General features: G+C 46.9%; 1 protein-coding gene across 4 annotated transcripts in view; it reads right to left on the reverse strand.

Annotated features, from left to right (window-relative positions):
- The window catches only part of DGCR2 (DiGeorge syndrome critical region gene 2), an 86,736-nt gene that overhangs the window by 60,105 nt on the left and 5,707 nt on the right, over nt 1–20,924 (reverse strand). The gene's annotated exons all lie outside the window — the stretch shown is intronic.

Here is a 20,924-nt window from a genome sequence, read left to right on the forward strand (position 1 = left end):
TTCCTCAGCCACAATTAACCATTAGACCAAGAACCTGGAACCCTCCATTCTTCCTCAGTGTATTCTAGGTCTTCAGTTTTATTAAAAATTTCTAATTTCTTATTATTTTGCCATAAAAATGGAACATGAATGGAACTGGAGGACATTATGTTAAGTGAAATAAGCCAGGCACAGAAAGACAAACTTCACATGTTCTCATTCATATGTGGGAGCTTAAAAAAAGTTAAACTCATGGAGCTAGAGAGTGGAGTAGTGGTTACCAGAGGCTGGGAAAGGCGGAGGTGAGAAAAAGAGGTTGGTTAATAGGTACAAAAACACAGTTAACTATAGTTAATAATGGTTTATTCTATACTTCAAAATAACTAAATGAGTAGAATCAGAATGTTCCTAACACAAGAAAAGTTACAAATGCTTGAAGTGACAGATATCCCAATGACCATGATTTGATCATTACACATTCTATGCTTGTATCAAAATATCATATATACCCCACACATGTAACTACTGTGTCCATAAAGTTAAAAAAAATTTTTTAAAGACTAATGCAGAAAAAAGAAAAAAAAAGCCTTCTAATTTCCCAAACTATACTGAGAAAGAGTTCATTCACTGAATAGAGATTTAGCAACAGAATATTCTTTTTTATTTTTTAGAGATGGGGTCTTACTATGTTGCCCAGGCCAGAGTGCAGTGGTGGCTATTCACAGGCACAATCATGGTGCCTCAAAGTCAAATGACTCTCCCACCTCAGACTACAGGCCTGAGCTACCCCGCCCAGCAGAATATTTTAACAGTGTCCATTCTATTTAAAAAAAAAAAAAAAAAAAAAAAAAAAACACCCTATGGTGTTGTTCAAAGTAAATTCATAGCTCATGTCACAGCCCTCCAAATCTATGCCCTAACATATCATACCCTAGGCCCAGAAAAACTTCAATGCACTACCTTAAATTATTTTTGGAAATAGTTGAGTAAGAAGTAATAAGTAACAACACTGGGGGTTTTCTTTCTCCATACCCCTATATCCTCCAAAAGCAAACGTCCTGGGGTCAGCCAAGTCTTCTCTGGCAAACAAGGCCCCTTCCCCCATGCACCACATCCACCTTGCCTTGCCTTGGCTGCTTCTAAGTAGTACTTGTCACTCCTGGCTTCCTATAGATCAGTATATAGTAAACCTATATATATATATACATATATAGATATATAAGTGAAACAGCCAGGTGCAGTGGCTCACGCCTGTAATCCCAGCACTTTGGGAAGCCGAGGCGGGTGGATCACAAGGTCAGGAGTTCAAGACCAGCCTGGCCAAGAAGTTGAAACCTCGTCTCTACTAAAAACACAAAAATTAGCCAGGTGTGGTGCGGGTGCCTGTAATCCCAGCTACTCTGGAGGCTGAGGCAGAGAATTGCTCGAATCCGGGAGGCGGAAGCTGCAGTAAGCTGAGATCGCACCACTGCACTCCAGCCTGGGCGACAGAGCAAGGCTCTGTCTCGAAAAAAAAAAGTAAAGCTTCCTGAGGGCACAGGTCATGTCTGCACTGTTCACTCCTGTGTTCCCAGGGCATAGCCGACCACACTTAGTGTCCATAACTCAAACACACTTGAAGAATACTTCTTCTCTCCATACTCTATGCATGTCTGGGAAAGGCTCCAAAGGCCCAAACAGCCTTCCTCTTTGAGAAGTGCCCATCTGGCCACTCCATAGTGCCACCTGCCCTGCCCCAGGCTGGGCCAATGAGAAGAGTCTGTAAGGTGATGGGAGTGGGAAGATCCAGGCTAGCCAGACTGAGACAGTCACTTGAAGTTCTGTGCACCCTGAGGCAGAAAGAGGTAAGGGGTAAGACCAGAAGGGCTGAGAAAGGGGAGCAACACCCTTCACAGTCCCATGACCCCAAGGATGGCTGTGCTTCCTCCCTGGGCTCAGGGAAAAGTTCCTCCTACAGCTACTCCTTACAACCAGACAGCTCTGGCTAAAATAGCCCCCACACGGATTTTCTGTCCTTTTCTTTCTTTCTCCAGACTTTAAAAAAAAAAAAATAGTTATCACAAGAGGAAAAATAAGCTATCAGCAGAATGACTGTCTTGCTACATCCTGAACACAGCTGGGCTCCCCACTGCTGGGCCTTAGTCCATGGCATCCCCACTCCCCAGGTCTCAAGACACACCACTCTCCAGGAACCCCTCCCCAAACTCCCCTAACTGAGTCGGCCTTCTTGGCCTAGCCCTGTTTTCCTAAGCAGCCCTTCTCTGTTCTTTTCTTCACACCTTGAGTAGGGCCAGCACACTTTTCCTTCAAGGGCCAGATGATAAGTATTTCCAGGTGGCCAGCTTCACAGGCCACCCTCTCTCTGCCACAGCTGCTCAACCCTGCTGCCGTGGAGCTAAAGCAGCTGCAGATAATATGGGAATGCGTGGGCATAGGCATGTCCAATAAAGCTTTAACGAAAAACAAAAAAAAACAGTGGCCAGTTGCAGGTATAGTTTGCCAAACCCTGTTCTCGAGTATACATATAGGGACATTTTACATACATGTAAATGTTTTGTTTTTTGAGACAGGGTCTCGCTCTGTCACCCAGGCTGGAATGCAGCGGCATGACCACAGATTACTGCAGCATAGACACCCTGGGCTCCAGTGATCCTCTTGCCCCAGACTCCCAAGTAGCTGGGACTACAGGCGCATACCACCATACTCAGCTAACTTTTTTTTTTTTTTTTTTTTTAGTAAAGACAAGGTCTTGCTATGTTGCCCAGGCTGGTCTCGAACTCCTGAGCTCAAGCGATCTTCTCACCTTATGCTCTCAAAGTTTTGGGATTACAGACATGAGCCACTGTGTCTGGCTGAGGGACACATCTTTATTGCTGCCCCATACTCCATGTCACCAACACCCCACACATGGAGGCATGCACTAAATGCCTAATGAACTGCACAGCTCAAAATCTTCCCATATTCTGCTAGCAGACAATGAAGTGTCAGAAGTTCTCCAATAGGGAAGGTTTTTCTCCCTTCTTGATCCATCTGTCAAGCCGGGTCTATTCTGGAAGCAACTGAAGATGTGGATCACTCATTAACACTGGCACCTACTCTGTGCCAGGCAGTTCTCCAGGTGACAGGGCTGTGGTAATGAACAAAGAAAGTCAATTCCAGGACATGACAGAGCTTGCATCCAGCACAGCACACCAGATGGTGACTCCAACAGGTCAAACTGGCATTGCTTTAGCTGGACATCAACACTGCGTTTCCACTGACTATGCGTGGTGACTCACGCCTGTTACCCCAACACTTTGGGAGGCCAAGGCAGGTAGATTACTTAAGCCCAGGAGTTCGAGACCAGCCTGGGCAACATGGTGAAATCCCAGCTCTACTAAAAATACAAAACATAAGCCAGATGTGGTGGTGTGCATGCCTGTAGTCCCAGCTACTCAGGAGGCTGAGGTGGGAGAATCACCTCAGCCTGAGAAGTCAAGACTGCAGCGAGTCACGATCACACCACTGTACTCCAGCCTGTCTCAAAAAAACAAAACACCACCACCAACAAAAAATTGCCTGTCCTTTCTCAATATCCTCCACAGTCTCTCTGTAAAGCAGTAAGTGCAACTTCTGCCACATACAAAGTTGCTTAAAAACAGTCACCCTTGGCCAGGCGTGGTGGCTCACGCCTGTAATCCCAGCACTTTGGGAGGCCAAGGCAGGTGGATCACAAGGTCAGGAGTTCAAGACCAGCCTGGCCAAGATGGTGAAACCTTGACTCTACTAAAAATACAAAAAAATTAGCTGGGCATGGTGGCACATGTCTGTAATCCCAGCTACTCTGGAGGCTGAGGCAGAGAATTTCTTAAACCCAGGAGGCAGAGGTTGCAGTGAGCCGAGATTGTACCACTGCACTCCAGCCTGGACGACAGAGCAAGATTCTGTCTTTAAAAAAAAAAAAAGTCACCCTTGACCAGGTATGGTGGCTCATGCCTATAATCCCAGCATTTTGGGAGGCCAAGGTAGGAGGATCACTTGAGGCTAGGAGTTTGAGACCAGCCTGGACAAGGCGAAACCCTGTCCCTACTAAAATACAAACATTAGCTGGACGTGGTGGCACACACCTGTAATCCCAGCTACTCGGAAGGCTGAGACACAAGAATCGCTTGAACCGGGGAGGCAAGGTTGCAGTGAGCCAAGATCACGCTACTGCACTCCAGCCTGTACAACAGAACAAGACTCTGTCTCAAAAAAAAGAAAAAGAAAGTCACCCCTTTTCACTGATGGCTTTACAAGGTCCTGTCCCAGGCCTTCTGGTGATGACTGTCACCTTGCTGTAGCATGGCAGAGGCAGGCCAGCTCCCCTTAGCCAATGGATTGTTGACACTTTATGAAACAATCCATGCCCACAACATACCAGCCACAGTACCAACATAAGGACAGCCCCATCCTGGCTAACATGGTGAAACCCCGTCTCTACTAAAAACACAAAAAAATTAGCCGGACGTGGTGGTGGGTGCCTGTGGTCCCAGCTACTCGGGAGGCTGAGGCAGGAGAATCGCTTGAACCCAGGAGACGGAGGTTGCAGTGAGCCAAGATCGTGCCACTGCACTCCAGCCTGGGCGACAGAGCGAGACTCCGTTTAAAAAAAAAAAAAAACCTGCCACATCAGCAGTTCCTAGACTTCTTCATTCTAAGACACCTTAATACACTTAAAATTATTGAAGACCCCAAAGAGCTTTTATTTATGTGGGTTATATCTGTCAATATTTACTGTATCAGAAATTAAAACTGAGAAATTTGGCCAGACATAGTGGTTCACGTCTGTAATCCCAGCACTTTGGGAGGCCAAGGTGGTCGGAACACTTGAGGTCAGGAGTTCAAGACCAGCCTGGCCAACATGATGAAACCCTGTATCTACCAAAAAATACAAAAATCAGCCGGGTGTGGTGGCACGCTCCTGTAGTCCCGGCTACTTGGGAGGCTGAAGTGGGAGAACCACTTGAACCTCGGAGGTGGATGGTCCTTTGCAGTGAGCCGAGACTGCACCATTGTACTCCAGCCTGGGCATCAGAGCGAAACCCTGTCTCAAAAAAAAAACACTTGAGAATTTTTTGAACACAAGAATCCGAAGCACCTGCTCAAAGGTTTTAACCTTTTAACAGAATTATCAAATGCTCACGATTCCACTCATAGGCATGTACTCAAGAGAATTAAAAGCAGAGACTCAAACAGATGCTGGCACACCACTGTTCCCAACAGCATTATTCATACTAGCCAAGAGGCAGAGACAACCCAAGTGGCCATGACAGATGGGAGGATAAATAAATGTGGTATAGCTCTACAAAAGAATATTATTCCACCATAAAAACAGCAGGCATGTAGTACCCCATGGGCAACCAAGTAATGGTGTATTGTGTCGCTTCAAAAGTAAATGTGGGGCCTGGCATGGTGGCTCATGCCTGTAATCCCAGCACTTTGGGAGGCCGAGGTGGGCGGATCACCTGAGGTCAAGAGTTCAAGACCACCCTGGCCAACAGGGTGAAACCCCGTCTCTACCAAAAGTACAAAAATTAGCTGGGCATGGTGGCGCACACCTGTAGTTCCAACTACTTGGGAGGCTGAGGCACAAGAATCACTTGAACCAGGGAGATGGAGGTTGCAGTGAGCCAAGGTCACGCCATTGCACTCCAGCCTGGGCAACAGGAGCAAAACTGTTAAAAAAAAAAAAAAAAAAGTGAATGTGGGCCAGGCATGGTGGCTCACCACACTTGTCAGTAATCCTAGAACTTTGGGAGGCTGAGGCAGGTGGATTACTTGAGGCCAGGAGCTCAAGGTCAGCCTAGCCAACATAGTGAAACTCCGTGTCTACTAAAAATACAAAAATTAGCTGGGTATGGTGGCACACGCCTGTAATCCCAGCTACTTGGGAGGCTGAGGCACAAGAATTGTTTGAACCTCGGAAGCAGAGGTTGCAGTGAGCCGAGATCGCATCACTATACTCCAGCCTGGGTGAAAGAGTGAGACAAAAAATAAAAAACAAAAGTGAATGTGATCAGCCATCAGCCATAAAAAGGAAGAAAATTCTGACACATGCTACAACATGAATGAACCTGGACAACATTATGCTAAGTGAAAGAAGACAGACACAAAAGAGGCAAATAGTATATGATTTCACTCATAAGAAGTACCTACAGTAGTCAATTTAATAAGGATGGAAAGTAGAATGGTGGTTGCCAAGGACTAGGGGTGAGGAGAATAGGGAGTATTGTCTAATGGGTATAGTTTCTGTTTGGATTGACAAAAAAGTTGTGGAAGTGGGTAATGGTGCTCGTTGCATAACATTCTGCATGTTCTTAGCACTGCTGAATTAACCGTACACTTAAAAATGGTTAAAATGGGGCCGAGCGTGGTGGCTCACGCCTGTAATCCCAGCACTTTGGGAGGCTGAGGTGGGTGGATCATGAGGTCAGGCGATCAAGACCATCCTGGCTAACATGGTGAAATCCCATCTCTACTAAAAATACAAAAAATTAGCCGGGCATGGTGGCGGGCACCTGTAGTCCCAGCTACTCAGGAGGCTGAGGCAGGAGAATGGCGTGAACCCAGGAGGTGGAGCTTGCAGTGAGCCAAGACTGCACCACTGTACTCCAGCCTGGGTGACAGAGCGAGACTCCGTCTCAAAAAAAAAGGTTAAAATGGGGCTGGGCATGGTGGCTAATGCCTGTAATCCCAGAACTTTGGGAGGCTGAGACAGGAAGATCGCTTGAAGCCAGGAGTTTGAGACCACCCCAGACAACATAGTGAGACCTCATCTCCACAAAAAATAGAAAAATTTGCCAGACATGGTGGCATGCACCTATGGTCCTAGCTACTCCGAAGGCTGAGATAGGAGGATCACTTGAGCCCAGGAGGTCAGGGCTGCAGTGAGTTATGATTTGATTGTACCACTGCACTCTAGCCTTGACAACAGAGTGAGACCCTGTCTCTAAAAAAGATAAAATGGTAAATTTTATGTTACATATATCTTACCACAATTTAAAAAAGAAATGAAATACTAACACATGCTATAACATGGATGAACTGCGAAAACATAATGCTAAGTGAAAGAAGCCAGACACAAAGGACAACATATTGTATGATTCCATTAGTATGAAATATCTAGAATGGGCAAATCTATACAGACAGAAATTGCCAAAGGCTGTGGGCAGGGGAATTGGGGAGTTACTGTTTAAAAAGTATAGAGTTACTGTTTGGGATGATAAAAAAAAAAAAAAGTTCTGGAAATGGGTAGTGGTGCTGGCTGCACAACATTCTGAATGTTCTTAATGCCACTGAATTGTGTACTTAAAAGTGGTAAATTGTATGTGTATTTTACCACAATAAAAAAAGTTTTTTTTTTTTTTTTTTTTTTTTGAGAAGGAGTCTCGCTCTGTCACCCAGGCTGGAGTGCAAGTGACAAGATCTCGGCTCACTGCAAGCTCCACCTCCCAGGTTCATGCCCTTCTCCTGCCTCAGCCTCCCGAGTAGCTGAGATTAGGCACGCACCATCACGCCCAGCTAATTTTTTGTATTTTTAGTGGAGACAGGGTTTCACTGTGTTAGCCAGGATGGTCTTGATCTCCTGACCTCGTGATCCACCTGCCTCAGCCTCCTAAAGTGTTGGGATTACAGGCGTGAGCCACCGTGCCCGGCCAAAAAAATTCTTAAAAAAAAAAAAAAAAAAAAGGCCAGGTGCGGTGGCTCATGCCTATAATCCCAGCACTTTGAGAAGCCAAGGTGGGAGGGTCACTTGAGTCCAAGAATTCAAGACCAGCCTGGGCAACATAGCCAGACCCTGACTCTACAAATAAAATAAAATAAAAATTTTATTTTTTATTTTATTATGAGGTGAGAGTACCTCTTGAACCCAGGAGTTCAAGGTTACAGTGAGCTATGACCCAGCCACTGCAATCCATCCTGGGCAACACAGTGAGGCACTGTTCTTTCAAAAGAGAGAGAGAAAAAAGGAGAGAATCCCAAGCATACATCCCATTAGCTGTCAGAGCAATGATGTCATCACATATCAAATAGTGTCTGGAAATGCTACCTTATGCTTGTGAGGATGAGAGAAAGGCAAATGACACCTCGGTATTATCATGAAAACAGTTTTGACCTCACGGAGCCCCTAGAAGGGTCAGGGAACCCCCAGAGACCCCTGGGCTCACTTGGAGAGCTACTGCTTTGGGCTATGCAACGCCCAGGAATTAGTGGATTCATGCCCTGTAGAAACCCACGAGTCTCTGCAATACAAATTCTTTCTCTAATTCAATTTCTCCTTTGTCAGCAAGCCTTAGCCTTGTTTCAAATTACGTAAACTGAGCTGTCTCAAATTACTGTGTGAAATTTAGTATGCTGCATAAATTGTTTAGAATTGATTTCTCTTCAACATTTGCCCACAAAGAACAAGAGGGAGACAGAGTACTAGCAGAAGCACACATGTCCACAGTTACATCACTAAGAAAATCAAAACATTTCCAGCAAAGAAATGCAGGAGAAATTCCAGCCCATCTGCTCGCACTACTCACAGCCCACTAAGATAGGTCTCCACCAGAGCAGTCTGAGACCCATCAGACACAGACTCCCACACCCGGGGCAGGGGACACCCATGCCCTGCTGGAGTGCCCAGAACAGAAGGTTCCAGCATCCCTGGCAGGCCTGCTCACACCTGGCAGTAAAGCCTTACTGCACATTCTGTCTTGGAAAGAGCTTGCAGCTGCTTCCCAGTGGGGCTTTCCCACAGGTCATTTCACCTTCCATACAAGTTGCTACTAGGAAAGGGAGATTTGTCCAGCACCACACTTCAAAGCAGCAGCAGCAGCAGAGGGGAGAAGGTTTGGAAGCCAAGGGCTGGCTGGGCTATTGTAACAGGCGACCACGCATCTCCAGGAGACCAGAGGTGTGGATGCTGGGTTCTGCCCTGGGCCAGCCATCTCTTCTCCAGATGCCCTCAAGAAGGGACAGAGGGCCGGGCACGGTGGCTCACGCCTGTAATCCCAGCACTTTGAGAGGCTAAGGCGGGTGGATTACCGGAGGCCAGGAATTCAAGACCAGCCTGGACAGCATGGCAAAGCCCCATCTCTACTAAAAATACAAAAATTAGCTGGGCGTGGTGGCACACACCTGTAGTCTCAGCTACTTGGGAGGCTGAGGTGGGGAAAATTGCTTGAACCTGGGAGGCAGAGGTTGCAGTGAGCCAAGATCATACAACTGCACTCCAGCCTGGGTGACAGCGCGAGACTCCATCTCAAAAACTAAAAAAATAGAGAGGACAGAGACCACTGTTGATAGCACAACTAAAAGACAAAACAGAGGGCATATTGCTCAGTGACCTTCTAAATGGAGGGGTCACCTCTGTCCTGAGGCAAGAGTGAATAATAAGGGCCTTGAATGGGGCCTCAGAGATGGCCAGCATCTGAGCCACCAGGGGCCATGGGCAGGCCTCCGGCAAGCACCCATCCTGAACAGGTGCTGCCCGGTGGGGAAGGGAGCGATGCACGCTCTGGAAGGCACACTGTACTCCGGGGACCCAGAGGGACTTCGGGACCAGATAGCTTCATGGGATGTGCTATAACTCCAGAAAGGGACGCGGCTGGCGATGGAGGAGTGCATCATCAGAACACCAACCTGCGTCAGCACAGAGAGCAGACCTGGGAGGGCAGAGCTAGGAAGTGAGGAAAGGCAGGACCTGGCATTCCAAACAGTGCACAGACCATCCCAGAACCAACTGTGATCACATCACAAACTCCCTGTCTTCTCTACAGTGCTCAAATGCCATCTGCCCTTTTATGGAGTCCAAGGGCCACCTCTAACCTTCCCGCAAAGCCCCACACCCAGGTTCTTGGGGGTCCTGGCTCACCAGTTCCTGCAGCTCTCCCCTGCAGCCCGTCTAGCCCCTTCCCCATCGCTGCCATTGCCCCGTAGCACCAGCAGGCCAGCACACAACCTCCCCACCCCTGTAGCTTCCTGGAACCACACAGGGAGACTGGCTTGGAAAGACGCCCCAGAGATCCGTTGCAAGACAAACAGCAGGCTTCAGCTCCTGGCCCGTGCAACCCTACTCAGCCTCGCCAGGCTGCTTCCTCCATCTGTAAAGCATGGAGGTGACCATCCTGCCCTGCCTATCCCTCCTGACTTCCACGGAGGTCATGAGGCCCAAAAGAGAAAATTACTCCAACAATGCTCAGCTGCTGAAGTTTCACATATGCCACCCTTAGGAACAATCCTGGGAGGTCCTCTGCAGAGGTAAATGCTCTGAGAGGGACCCACAAGGGCAAAGAGAGGATGGGAGGCAGGAACCATGGCCAGGGGTTCTGTGCAGTTTGACCTGCCACTGCGTCTCAGCAGCAGGGGGCAGTGAAGACTGCTGATACCTGGAGGCCTGAGCATCCTCTGTACTGGCAGCCACCAGGCTACAGCACCAACGATGCCAGCATCTGAACCTCAAGCCACAAGGAGCCCAGAGGCCAGCCGGCTCCTCACCCATGAGGGCCCAGAGTTCAAACGGGAACAAGACATGTGTGGCTCATGGAAAATGATGAGATTGGAAGTTTCATTAGCAAAATGTGAAGGAAGGCCTGAAGCTGTTCTATGTATTGAAACCCCCAACTAGTCCAGCCAGCTAGCTTCTCAGAGGGGCTGACCCGCCTACTCAGTGTCCCACATCAAGTTGGCAGCAGCAGAATGGGCATCAGAGGCCAGGCTGTGGGCTCTTTGACCCAAATCCCCATCCCTGAAGCCAGCAGAACCCCTGGGTGGGGCTCTGCATTCTGACTCCCTAGAGGACCAGGTCCAAACTTTCCAGTTCTGAGCCATTTCCTTCACCGAGACAGCAGTCAGCAGAGCCTCTGGGGGCTCACTGCACAAAGCCCAGGGATACCAGAGCCCCACCACCAGTCTGGCGCAGAGCCAAGGATGTACCAACATATTGTACTTTTTTTCCCTACCAGTGGCCAGTTACTAGAACAAAATATTTTACACCTGCAAACACTCCTGCTGTGGTTTTGAAATATGCCTGCAACTTCTTTGATATGGCTCCCTAAATGGCAGTAGCTCCCCAAACACATAACCACCAAACCCATTTCCAAACAGCCCCCAGGGCAAGTGGAATCTCTGAGTGAAGGCTCCACCCTCAGTCACTCCTCCCCTGGAACCTGGAGCTCCTGACTCCCCATCACCACCACTGGAGACAGGTGGCCAGCTCTCCTGAAACAGTGGAGAGGGAGTAGGGTTGCCAAGCGCTAGGGGAGTGCCAGCCACTTTCTCCCACAGCCCAAGGGGTCACAACACTGGGGAACACCACACAAGAACAAAGGGACAAGGCCTATGCTTCAGCATTTATTTCTCATAAATAACAAGCATTTTCTACCTCCAGGAGAAGAAGTGATCACCACCTGCTACCATCTATCTGTAGATGCTGTCCAACCAAAACACTGGCTCAGCTGCTCTGCCCTGTGGCTTCTCCTTAGGCAGATGTTTGGGAAAGAAGGCCCTGTTTAAAATAAGTTATCCTAGAAAAGAAGGGAAGGTCCTAAGAAAAAGGAAGGGATCATATAAGATGAAAGAAGAGAAAGGCAGGTCCACCAAACATACCTATTCCATGAGTGACACTTTCAAGAAAAGAACAGCAACTTGCAATCAGTCCTTATTTCATGGGGGTTCGGGCAGGAGGGGCTACATACTTGGGAGTAAGACCAGGGCAGGAGGGTGGGACAGAACTGGAGCGAGAGCTATCTCGCATCTGATGTAAACATCAGCCAGCAGTTTCATCCAACACTCGCACCACATTTCGATCATAGCCACAGGATAGCGCAGCCAATTTCTCTAAGAGAAAGAACAGCTGTAGTCAAATCAGATTCCTGAATGCTCATTTTGCATGTGCCAGGCAGTATATCAAGTGCTTAGAATACATTATTATGAATCCTTAAGACAACTCATTTGCTCCTTCCATGAACACCGCCGTGTACCTCCTAGGGGCCAGGTGTTGTACAGGACACAAGTGAGAAGAGCAGGAGGAGAAACATAAGGTGTCTGCCCCCCCGAAGCTCAGATTTTACTAGGGAAGGAGAAGATCTTCGTAACCTTGGGGTAGGCAAAGATTTATTAGACAAAAACAGAAAGCATGACCATAACAAGAAAAAATGATAAATCAGACTTCTTTAAAATTAAAAAAGTCTTTGATCAAAAGCTTAGTAAAGATACACAGACCACACTGAGCACAGTAGCTCTCACTTGTAATCCCAACACTTTGGAAAGCTGAGACAGGAGGATCACTTGAGCCCAGGAGTTGGAGACCAGCTTGGGCAACACAGGGATCCAGTCTCTACAAAAATTAAAATAAAAATATTAGCCACATATGATGGTGAACACCTGTGGTCCCAGCTACTCGGTGAGGGTGAGGTGGCAGGATCACTTGAGCCAGGGAGGTCAAGGCTGCAGTGAGCTGTGATCCCACCACTGTACTCCAGCCTGGGCAACAGAGAATTTATCTAAAAAAAAAAAAAAAAAGATGCACAGACCAACAGAACAGAACAGAATACAGATCTCAGAAATAGACCTACACAAATGTAGTCAACGGATTCTGACAAAGGTACAAAGACAATTCAATGGAGAAAGTATAACCTTTCAACAAATGGTACTAGACAGTTGGACTCCACATATCAGAAAATGAACCTCACACTTTGGGAGGCGGAGGTGGGAGGATTGCTTGAGCCCCTGAGCAACAAAGTGAGATCTCATCTTTACAAAAAAAAAAAAAAAATCAAAAAATTAGCTGGGTGTGGTTGCATGCATTTGTAGTGCCAACTACATGACATGGGAGGCTGAGGCAGGAGGATCACTTGAACCCAGGAGGTCAAGGTTTCAGGGAGTTACGATTACACCACTGCACCTCAGCCTGGATGACAGAGCGAAACTGTCTCAAAAGGAAAAGAAAAAAAAACCTCCTTAATCATCAGGGAAATGTAAGCCAAAACCACAATAGGCTATCACCTCACCCATTAGGATAGCCAATGTCAAAAACAAACAAACAAACAAGTGTTGGCAATGATGTGAAGAAATCAGAACTCGTGTACATCGTTGGTAGGAATGTAAAATGGTACAGTCACTATGGAAGACAGCATGGAGTTTCCTTAAAAAATTAAAAATAGAATTACCATATGATCCAGCAATTCCAATTCCACTTCTGGGTACATACCCAAAATTAATTGAAGGCAAGGTCTCAAAGAGATATTCATATACCTATGCTCACAGAAGTACTACTCACAATAACTAAGAGGTGGAAGCGACCCAGGTGTACACTGAATAAACAAAATGCAGTATATGCATACAGTGGAATACAACTCAGCCTTAAAAAGAAGTTCTGACACATGCTACAACATGGATGAACCTTGAGGTAAAATAAGCCAAACATAAAAAGACAAATACTGCATGATTCTACTTATATGGAATATCTAAAGCAGTCAAACTCTTAGAAACAGGAAGTAGGACGGTGGTTGCCAGGCTGGAGAGAGAGATAAAAGGGAGGGGTAGTTACTCAATAGGTACTGAGTTTCAGTTTTGCAAGATGAAAACATTCTAGAGATCTGTTGCATAACAAGGTACATACTCTGGCACTACTGAACACTGAATGAACTGAACACTGAATTGAGTGGTTATGATGGCATATTTTACGTTATTAAAAAAAAACTGCGGTAGCAGTGGAGCCGCCTAACCCTGAAAAGCACATATAAAATACGGAGGGATTTAAAGTCCTAAGGATAATATTACAACTGAATGAAGTAACTCCTGCAAGAAAGCAAGACTAGAAATCTGACGCATCTAAAAGGAGACTGAGCCTACAGCCCAGCCATGGGCAGGCAGTTCTGCCCAGTTCCTCCCTTGTCTAACAGAGTGGGTCCAAACTTTAGTGTGATCACCACAGGGAGTTACACTCACAAAAAGCACATGTCCTATCATATGGGGTCTTTAAAGAACATTCAAAGGAAACATTTGCAGTCTGAAAGCTTCATTTCCTGCTCTTATTTCAAAACCTAAGTTGAGCACAAGATTTAACACACCAAAAACTCTATCCAAAAAATGGGGTTACAGTTAAGGTTAATGGAGCTATTACATGCCAAGTGCTGATCAGAGTGCCTGATGCTCAGAAATGGGGATGGGGTGGCGGTGATAATGATGACAGCATCAGCTAAGAACCAAGGCAGGGACTGCAGGAACAGGCTGCGGGGAAGTGTCAGCTTCCTGGGGGCATTTGTGTGGACACAGCAGGGGTGGGCCCTGAGGTGTCAGGGCTGCGGCACCTGGAGCCTGCTGAAGCTATGGGAAGAAGACAAGAAAAGCAGGGTGGGTGGGAAGGTTCACATTGAAAAGGCAGGAGGAGAGCATTAGGACAAATACCTAATGCATGCGGGGCTTAAAACCTAGATGACAGGTTGTTAGGTGCAGCAAACCACCATGGCACATGTATGCCTATGTAACAAACCTGCATGTTCTGCACATGCATCCTGGAACTTAAAGTAAAATAAAATTAAATTTAAAAAAAAAAAAAGAAAAGGCAGAAGGAGAAAGACAAGGAGTAGATGGAAAAAGAGCCAGAGACTTCTCTTGAAGCTGTGCAATATCACAGCATGAACTCTATGCTGCCCAGGTTTCAAATACCCACTCCATGACTTTAAAAGCTGTGTGACTTTGGCTAAGTCACTTAGTCTCCCAAGCTCTGTTTCTCTATCTGTAAAATGAGGTTAATATGAGTAAATCTACTTGCTATAAAAAGACATCATATCTCATGCTGCAATTATAAAGCAGAAATATGCAACAGCATTAAGCTAAAATTTCATTTAACTTTTTTGTGGGTTCTAAGCATTTTAGATCTATTTTTCTGTTAAGTAGTATGTTTTATATTCAGTTACACAAATTTTTTTCCTTTTAAAATACCTTTTCCTCATCTTTTACTTTCATGAATGTTTGTTAAGAAGTAATACATCCACACGGTTGAAAACCCACAAAGTCCGTCCATACAAAAGAAGGTAACACTCTAATAAGCCTCCCAAGCTTCTGGAAACACACAGGTAGATTTGATTGCAATCACTGTGTGGTGAGATCACAGAGGGTGGTCACCAGCTGGCCTGAATTGATCACCCAAGCCCAAAGAGACATCACAGCATCAGTGTCCACACAAGATGCTGGTGCAGTCAGAACTGTGAACACTAGCGATGCCCAACTCAGTGAAAAGGTGCCCGGTTCTTAGGCAGGAGGCCCCAGGTGGTGGCGCTCCACTTAGCTCCCTCTGCCATACAGCTCTTTCATCAGCTTTTGGAATCATGGTGCAGGAGGCAAAGCATGTGGCTCAGGACAGCAGTCCTGAGTTTCCTGTTCTTGCTTCTACTTAAAAGCTAAGTGATGCCACCAGGCAAGCTAATTAACCTCTCTGGGTCTTAGCATCCTAATCTCCAAAACAGACCTACCACCTGCCTCACTGATCACCCCTCCACAATGAGTCTTGTCAGGTAAAGGGTGTGTACAACTATACCCAAACTCCCAGGCCACCCTCAGCCCCTGCTTCAGACAGCTCCCCCATATCACTGCATACCCAAAGACTATCAGAGCACGAACCCAAGCTATCGGATGGAGAGGAAACACAAAGGGTGATGGCTGGTGGAATGAGACCCTGTTAAACCAACAAGCTCACAATGTCAGCACTTGGGCCCAAATAGCCCTTGAACATCTAAACTCTTTTTTGTTTTTTGTTTTGTTTTGTTTTGTTTTGTTTTGTTTTTTGTCTCCAGGAAGAAACTGAAACTGAAAAAGTGATTTGCCAAGAGTTTTGACAAAAGTACGTCAACGAAGGCTCAGGACTGTCAGAAATGAAAAATAATTATTTTTAAAATATCCAATTATTGGCTGAGCATGATGGCTCATGCCTATAATCCCAGCACTTTCAGAGACGGAGGCGGGTGGATCACCTGAGGTCAGGAGTTCAAGACCAGCCTGGCCATCATGGCGAAACCCCATCTCCACTAAAAATACAAAAATTATCTGGGCGTGGTGGCACGCACCTGTAGTCCCAGCTACTGGGGAGGCTGAGGCAGGAGAATCGCTTGAACCCGGGAGGCAGAGGTTACAGTGAGCCGAGGTCGCACCACTGCACTCCAGCCTAGGTGACACAGCAAGACTCCATCTTTTAAAAAAAAAAAAAAAAAACACCTAGGAAAATAATAAAACCGTTCAAAATTGAGATGCTTCCTTACCAATTAGTGTAATGAAAGAGGGGCTTGTTATAATACTGAGGTTACAGTAAATACCACTCTCAATATTATTTAATAAACATGGTTTCAAATCAAAACAGGTTTTTTTTTTGGTTTTGGTTTTTGAGGCAGGTCTTGCTCTGTTGCTTAGGCTGGAGTGCAGAGGCATGATCTCAGCTCACCATAACCTCTGCTCACTGGGCTCAAACGATCCTCCCACCTCAGTCCCCTCCAAGTAGCTGGGACTACAGGCGTGTGCCATCATGCCCAGCTAATTTTTGTAGTTTTTGCAGAGATGCCATATTGCCCAGGCTGGTTTAGAACTTCTGGGTTCAAGCAATCCACCCACCTCAGCCTCCCAAAGTGCTGGAATTTCAGGTGTGAACCACCCGGCCCTGCCTCAACACAGTTTTGAACCTAATTGTGTAACAATCACACGGAAGAGAGAAGAGAATTAATCCAAGTAGCTTTTGAACCCAAGAATCTTGAGTATACACCATCAATCTGAAAACACAAAGAGCTAAAAAAAATAAAATTAAATTAAATTCTACTTAATAGGTCTGCTGTTACTAGTGGTGCGAATGCAGTACTTCTGAAACTATTCTGGGTGCAGCCTACTGATGCTGTTGGGAGCCAGGGTTCTCACTGCAGAAAAAGAGAGAAACAAACATGAAACAGAGAAAGCAAGCAAGACCCTGGAACGCTGGATTAGAACTAAAGAAACAGTATGGGCCAGGCGCAGTGGCTCACACCTGTAATACCAGCACTTTGGGAGGTGGAGGTAGGCAGATCATGAGGTCAAGAGATCGAGACCATCCTGGCCAACATGGTGAAACCCCATCTTTACTAAAAATACAAAAATTAGCCGGGCGTGGTGGCGCATGCCTGTAGTTCCAGCTACTTGGGAGGCTGAGGCAGAAGAATCGCTTGAACCCGGGAGGCGGAGGTTGCAGTGAGCCGAGATCACCCCACTGCACTCCAGCCTGGCAACAGAGCGAGACTCCGTCTCAAAAAAATAAAAATAAAAATAAAAAACAGTATGAACTTACACAGGCACAGACACATGCACGTATGCACACACCTCTTGGGCTAGACTGAAAAGATGGAGTCGCAGCATACTCTAGTAGCTAGCAATAAACACATCTACCACCAAAATCCTGCTTTCTAAATACCATCTCCCACCAAAAGGAACCAGCGCTCTGTGGGAAAATGCCCCATTCCAGTGTGGGGCAGGTAAGGTACACGATGTGCCTGGTAAAAAGGAATTTCAAGTTGATGGAAACATGTCAGAAGGCGACACGCTCCCATCCTGAAAAGGCCAGGTGAAGGGGTTTCCACTTGCCAAGTCAACCTACTGTTATGTAGGTTTGAAATATTTCCAAAGTAAAAAGATTTCTAAAAAAGAATGAGTTAGGCCAGGCACAGTGGCTCATGCCTGTAATCTCAGCACTTTGGGAGGCCAAGGCAGACAGATCACCTGAGGTTGGGAGTTTGAGACCAGCCCAGCCAACATGGCAAAATCCCATCTCTACTAAAAATACAAAAATTAGCCGGGCATGGTGGCAGACACCTGTCATCCCAGCTACTTGGGAGGTTGAGGCAGCATAATCACTTGAACCCAGGAAGTGGAGGTTGCAGTGAGCTGAGATTGCACCACTGCACTCCAGCCTGGGCAACAAAAGCAAGATTCCATTTGAGGAAAAAAAAAAAAAAAAAAAAAAAAAGAACGAGTTAAGACAATCTTGCCCCGACCCATTCCCACCTTTCCTCTCCATCTTTTGTTACCAAAAAAAAAAAAAAAAAAAAAAATGAAGTTATATATGCACTGATCTACAAAGATCTCAAAATAAGTTAAATACAAAAATTAAATAAAAAATATAATTCCACTTATGTAAAATATTCTATGTATGAATGTTAGCAAATGTGAAGAAATATCAACTTTATTTTTTCTAGATTGTCCAGACAAGATCTTCTACACCCTTGGGCTCTCTCCATGCCCCATGGCTTACCATGCTGGTCTAGCAGGCATCCTTTGCAAATAGGGTAGATGGGGAAATCCGAAGAGCTGCTCCCACTGTCAGGAGTGGCCAAGAAACCTCCAAGAGCTGCAGCAAAGGCCTGCCATGGCCCCCAACAAGCCTCTAACTCTTCCAGGTCCTCTTATTCTAAGACCATAGACAGAGTTCTGTAGGTAAACTAATCTACCTGGAGGCCCTAAGCAGCAGCCAGTGGCACCGGAGAGACCTCTGCATCAGCAGACCTAGTTTCAATGGAGCATCTGGCCCGGTCCTGTGGTCAGTCTCCTGCTGATCATCCCTGTGCTGACCTTCTGGGTCCCTCTGCTGTGACTCCTGCCCCTCATCCAGTGCCCTGGCCAGCCACAAACAATCCTCTCCACAACTATGAACTCCTAAGGAAGGTTTCCCAGAAAATGAGACTTCCCAGGCAAGGAAGAGGGCAGGGTCTACCTGGGGGACCCTTAGTCCACCATACCCACCAGAATACTGTCCTCAGTACTGTCCTGTCCAACAGTAGCAGCCAACAGCTGAAGGATGACAGACTAACCAAGGAAGACAAGCTAACCAAACTGATAGCTGTCTGCCATTTTGCCAGAGGTCAGCCAGAAGTCAGCCTACAGGGAGGGACCTGTAGGGGACAAGGGCACTAAGAACAATGACCAGCTCAGAGTGACTGAAGCAACAGCTACCCCAGGCAGAGGAGGAGGAGAAGGCCAAGAGGCAAGCATGTGCAGCCCATGCACCCAGCCAGCTCTTGACCAGAAACAAGCCCTGCACTGTGCAAACAACCCAGGGAAGGTCCAGCCACATCCTCACACAGGGCAGTCCAGTTCTCAAAGCCAGGTGCCAGCAAGTCCATCAGAGAGGCAGCTCCCTCAGCACCGGCTTGCTGGGGTCCCTCCCTCTGGGAGCCCCTCAACCCTCCACCCCAGGCTGGGCAGCTGGTGAGCTTCAGTGAGGATCCACATTAATGAGAAGCCACACTTGCTCTCACCTCTCAGCTCAGCTCCCATCACAGAAGCAAGCTCCTACCAGGGTGGGGCCCAGGCCAGCTGGCTCCACAGCCATGTCCCCTACCCCCGGATCCTGTCCTCCCAAGGCATTTTTGCAGGACTGCCACAAGGCTCTCATCCTCCTCGCCACCCCCACCAGAGGCAGCTGCAAGGCCTGCTGGCTAAAGTAGCTGTTGCTCTTTATGTCAAAATATAAATAGGCATTTGTGCATTTGTTCAATAACTGATTTCTGAGTGCCCAGTCTGTGCCTGACCAGGCCCAGGTGACAGAGCATGAATGTGACAAAGAGCAAAACGTGTATGAACAATCCTAGCCCTGTCCAAAGCACCATGGCTGTTTCGGGGGCTCTCAGCAAGTCATACGCAGTCCCTCTGATCCCATCAGAACAGCAAAGAGCACTCTCTGTGTGGCAGACACTCCTCAGAGCCACTGCACTCTGCCACCTCCTGAGGGAGCTCTCTCCCGACCAATAAGCCCTGTGCACAAACCACCTCACATTTCACATTTCAGTTCAGGGTTCCTGAACTCTATCTGTGATTAACACTAACATTTTGCCTGATGAAGAGTTTGCTTTATGTCAGACACTTTTTAGAATTTTATACTTACCCATTTTAATCCTCACAACATCTCTATAAAGCTCTGTTATGATGTCCATGTTCCAAATGAGGAAACTGAAGCAGAAGTCACAGAGTGAGCAGTAGAACAGATTGAGCCTAGGCAGTGTGGCTCTAGAGCCCATGCTCTTAAGCCACCATACCCAACTGCCTGCCATGGACCAGGATGAGAAGGCTTGATCTAATCCCAGCTGCTACTTTTACAGACAGCTCATTTGAGGCAAAACCAGACCTGAGCTTCCCAATCTCCCAGGAGGATGCCCAGAAGGTCCAGGGCATCTGGGTCCACAGGCTATTCACCCTCCAACCTAGACTTGCCCTGCCAAGCCCGCCATGTCCACACTGACAGGACACACAGCTTGGAATGGCAGGATGAGATGGACTGGCTTTGACTAAACTTCCCAGGACAACTGGTAAATCATGTCAGAAACACAAATACAGGTGTTACACAGCTATCACATAATAACCATACCCAAGCCCATGCATCACTCTGCTCAATAAACTGTTGGCCCAAAACTGGTCTCTCGGGATTACCGAGCCCACTCTGCAGACTGGCAGGGAAAGAAAGGAAAGAGGACGGTCATCAAAACCTCAGCACCCAAACATAACAGCACATAAGAGAAAATCTAATAGCATACCAAGGAAAAGACATCTAATCAGTCAAGAGCTTTCTACGGGGTCCTTAAATGTTGTCACTGATGCATTCCACTTAGAGTCAAGAAACTACTAAATGCCAATCGGGTCCTTCCTTATGCCAACAACCAAGAGAGGCAGAGGAACTCCCTGCCTGTCAAAGGCTCAGGTCCAGCAGGAGAGAGTCAATAACTAGATCACCTGCCATCAGTGTTGAGAGGATGCATGCACTACTAGATCACCTGTCATCACTGCTGAGAGGACATGCACACAAGCGGATCACCTGCCACTACTGCTAAGAGGAAACATGCATAATGAGATCACCTCCCATCACCTCCCATCACTGAGATCACCTCCCATCACTGCTAAGAGGACACCTGCACAACCAGATCACCTCCCACCAT

The sequence above is a fragment of the Pan troglodytes genome, chromosome 23 (genome assembly GCF_028858775.2).
Source record: "Pan troglodytes isolate AG18354 chromosome 23, NHGRI_mPanTro3-v2.0_pri, whole genome shotgun sequence".
NCBI lineage: Eukaryota > Metazoa > Chordata > Mammalia > Primates > Hominidae > Pan > Pan troglodytes.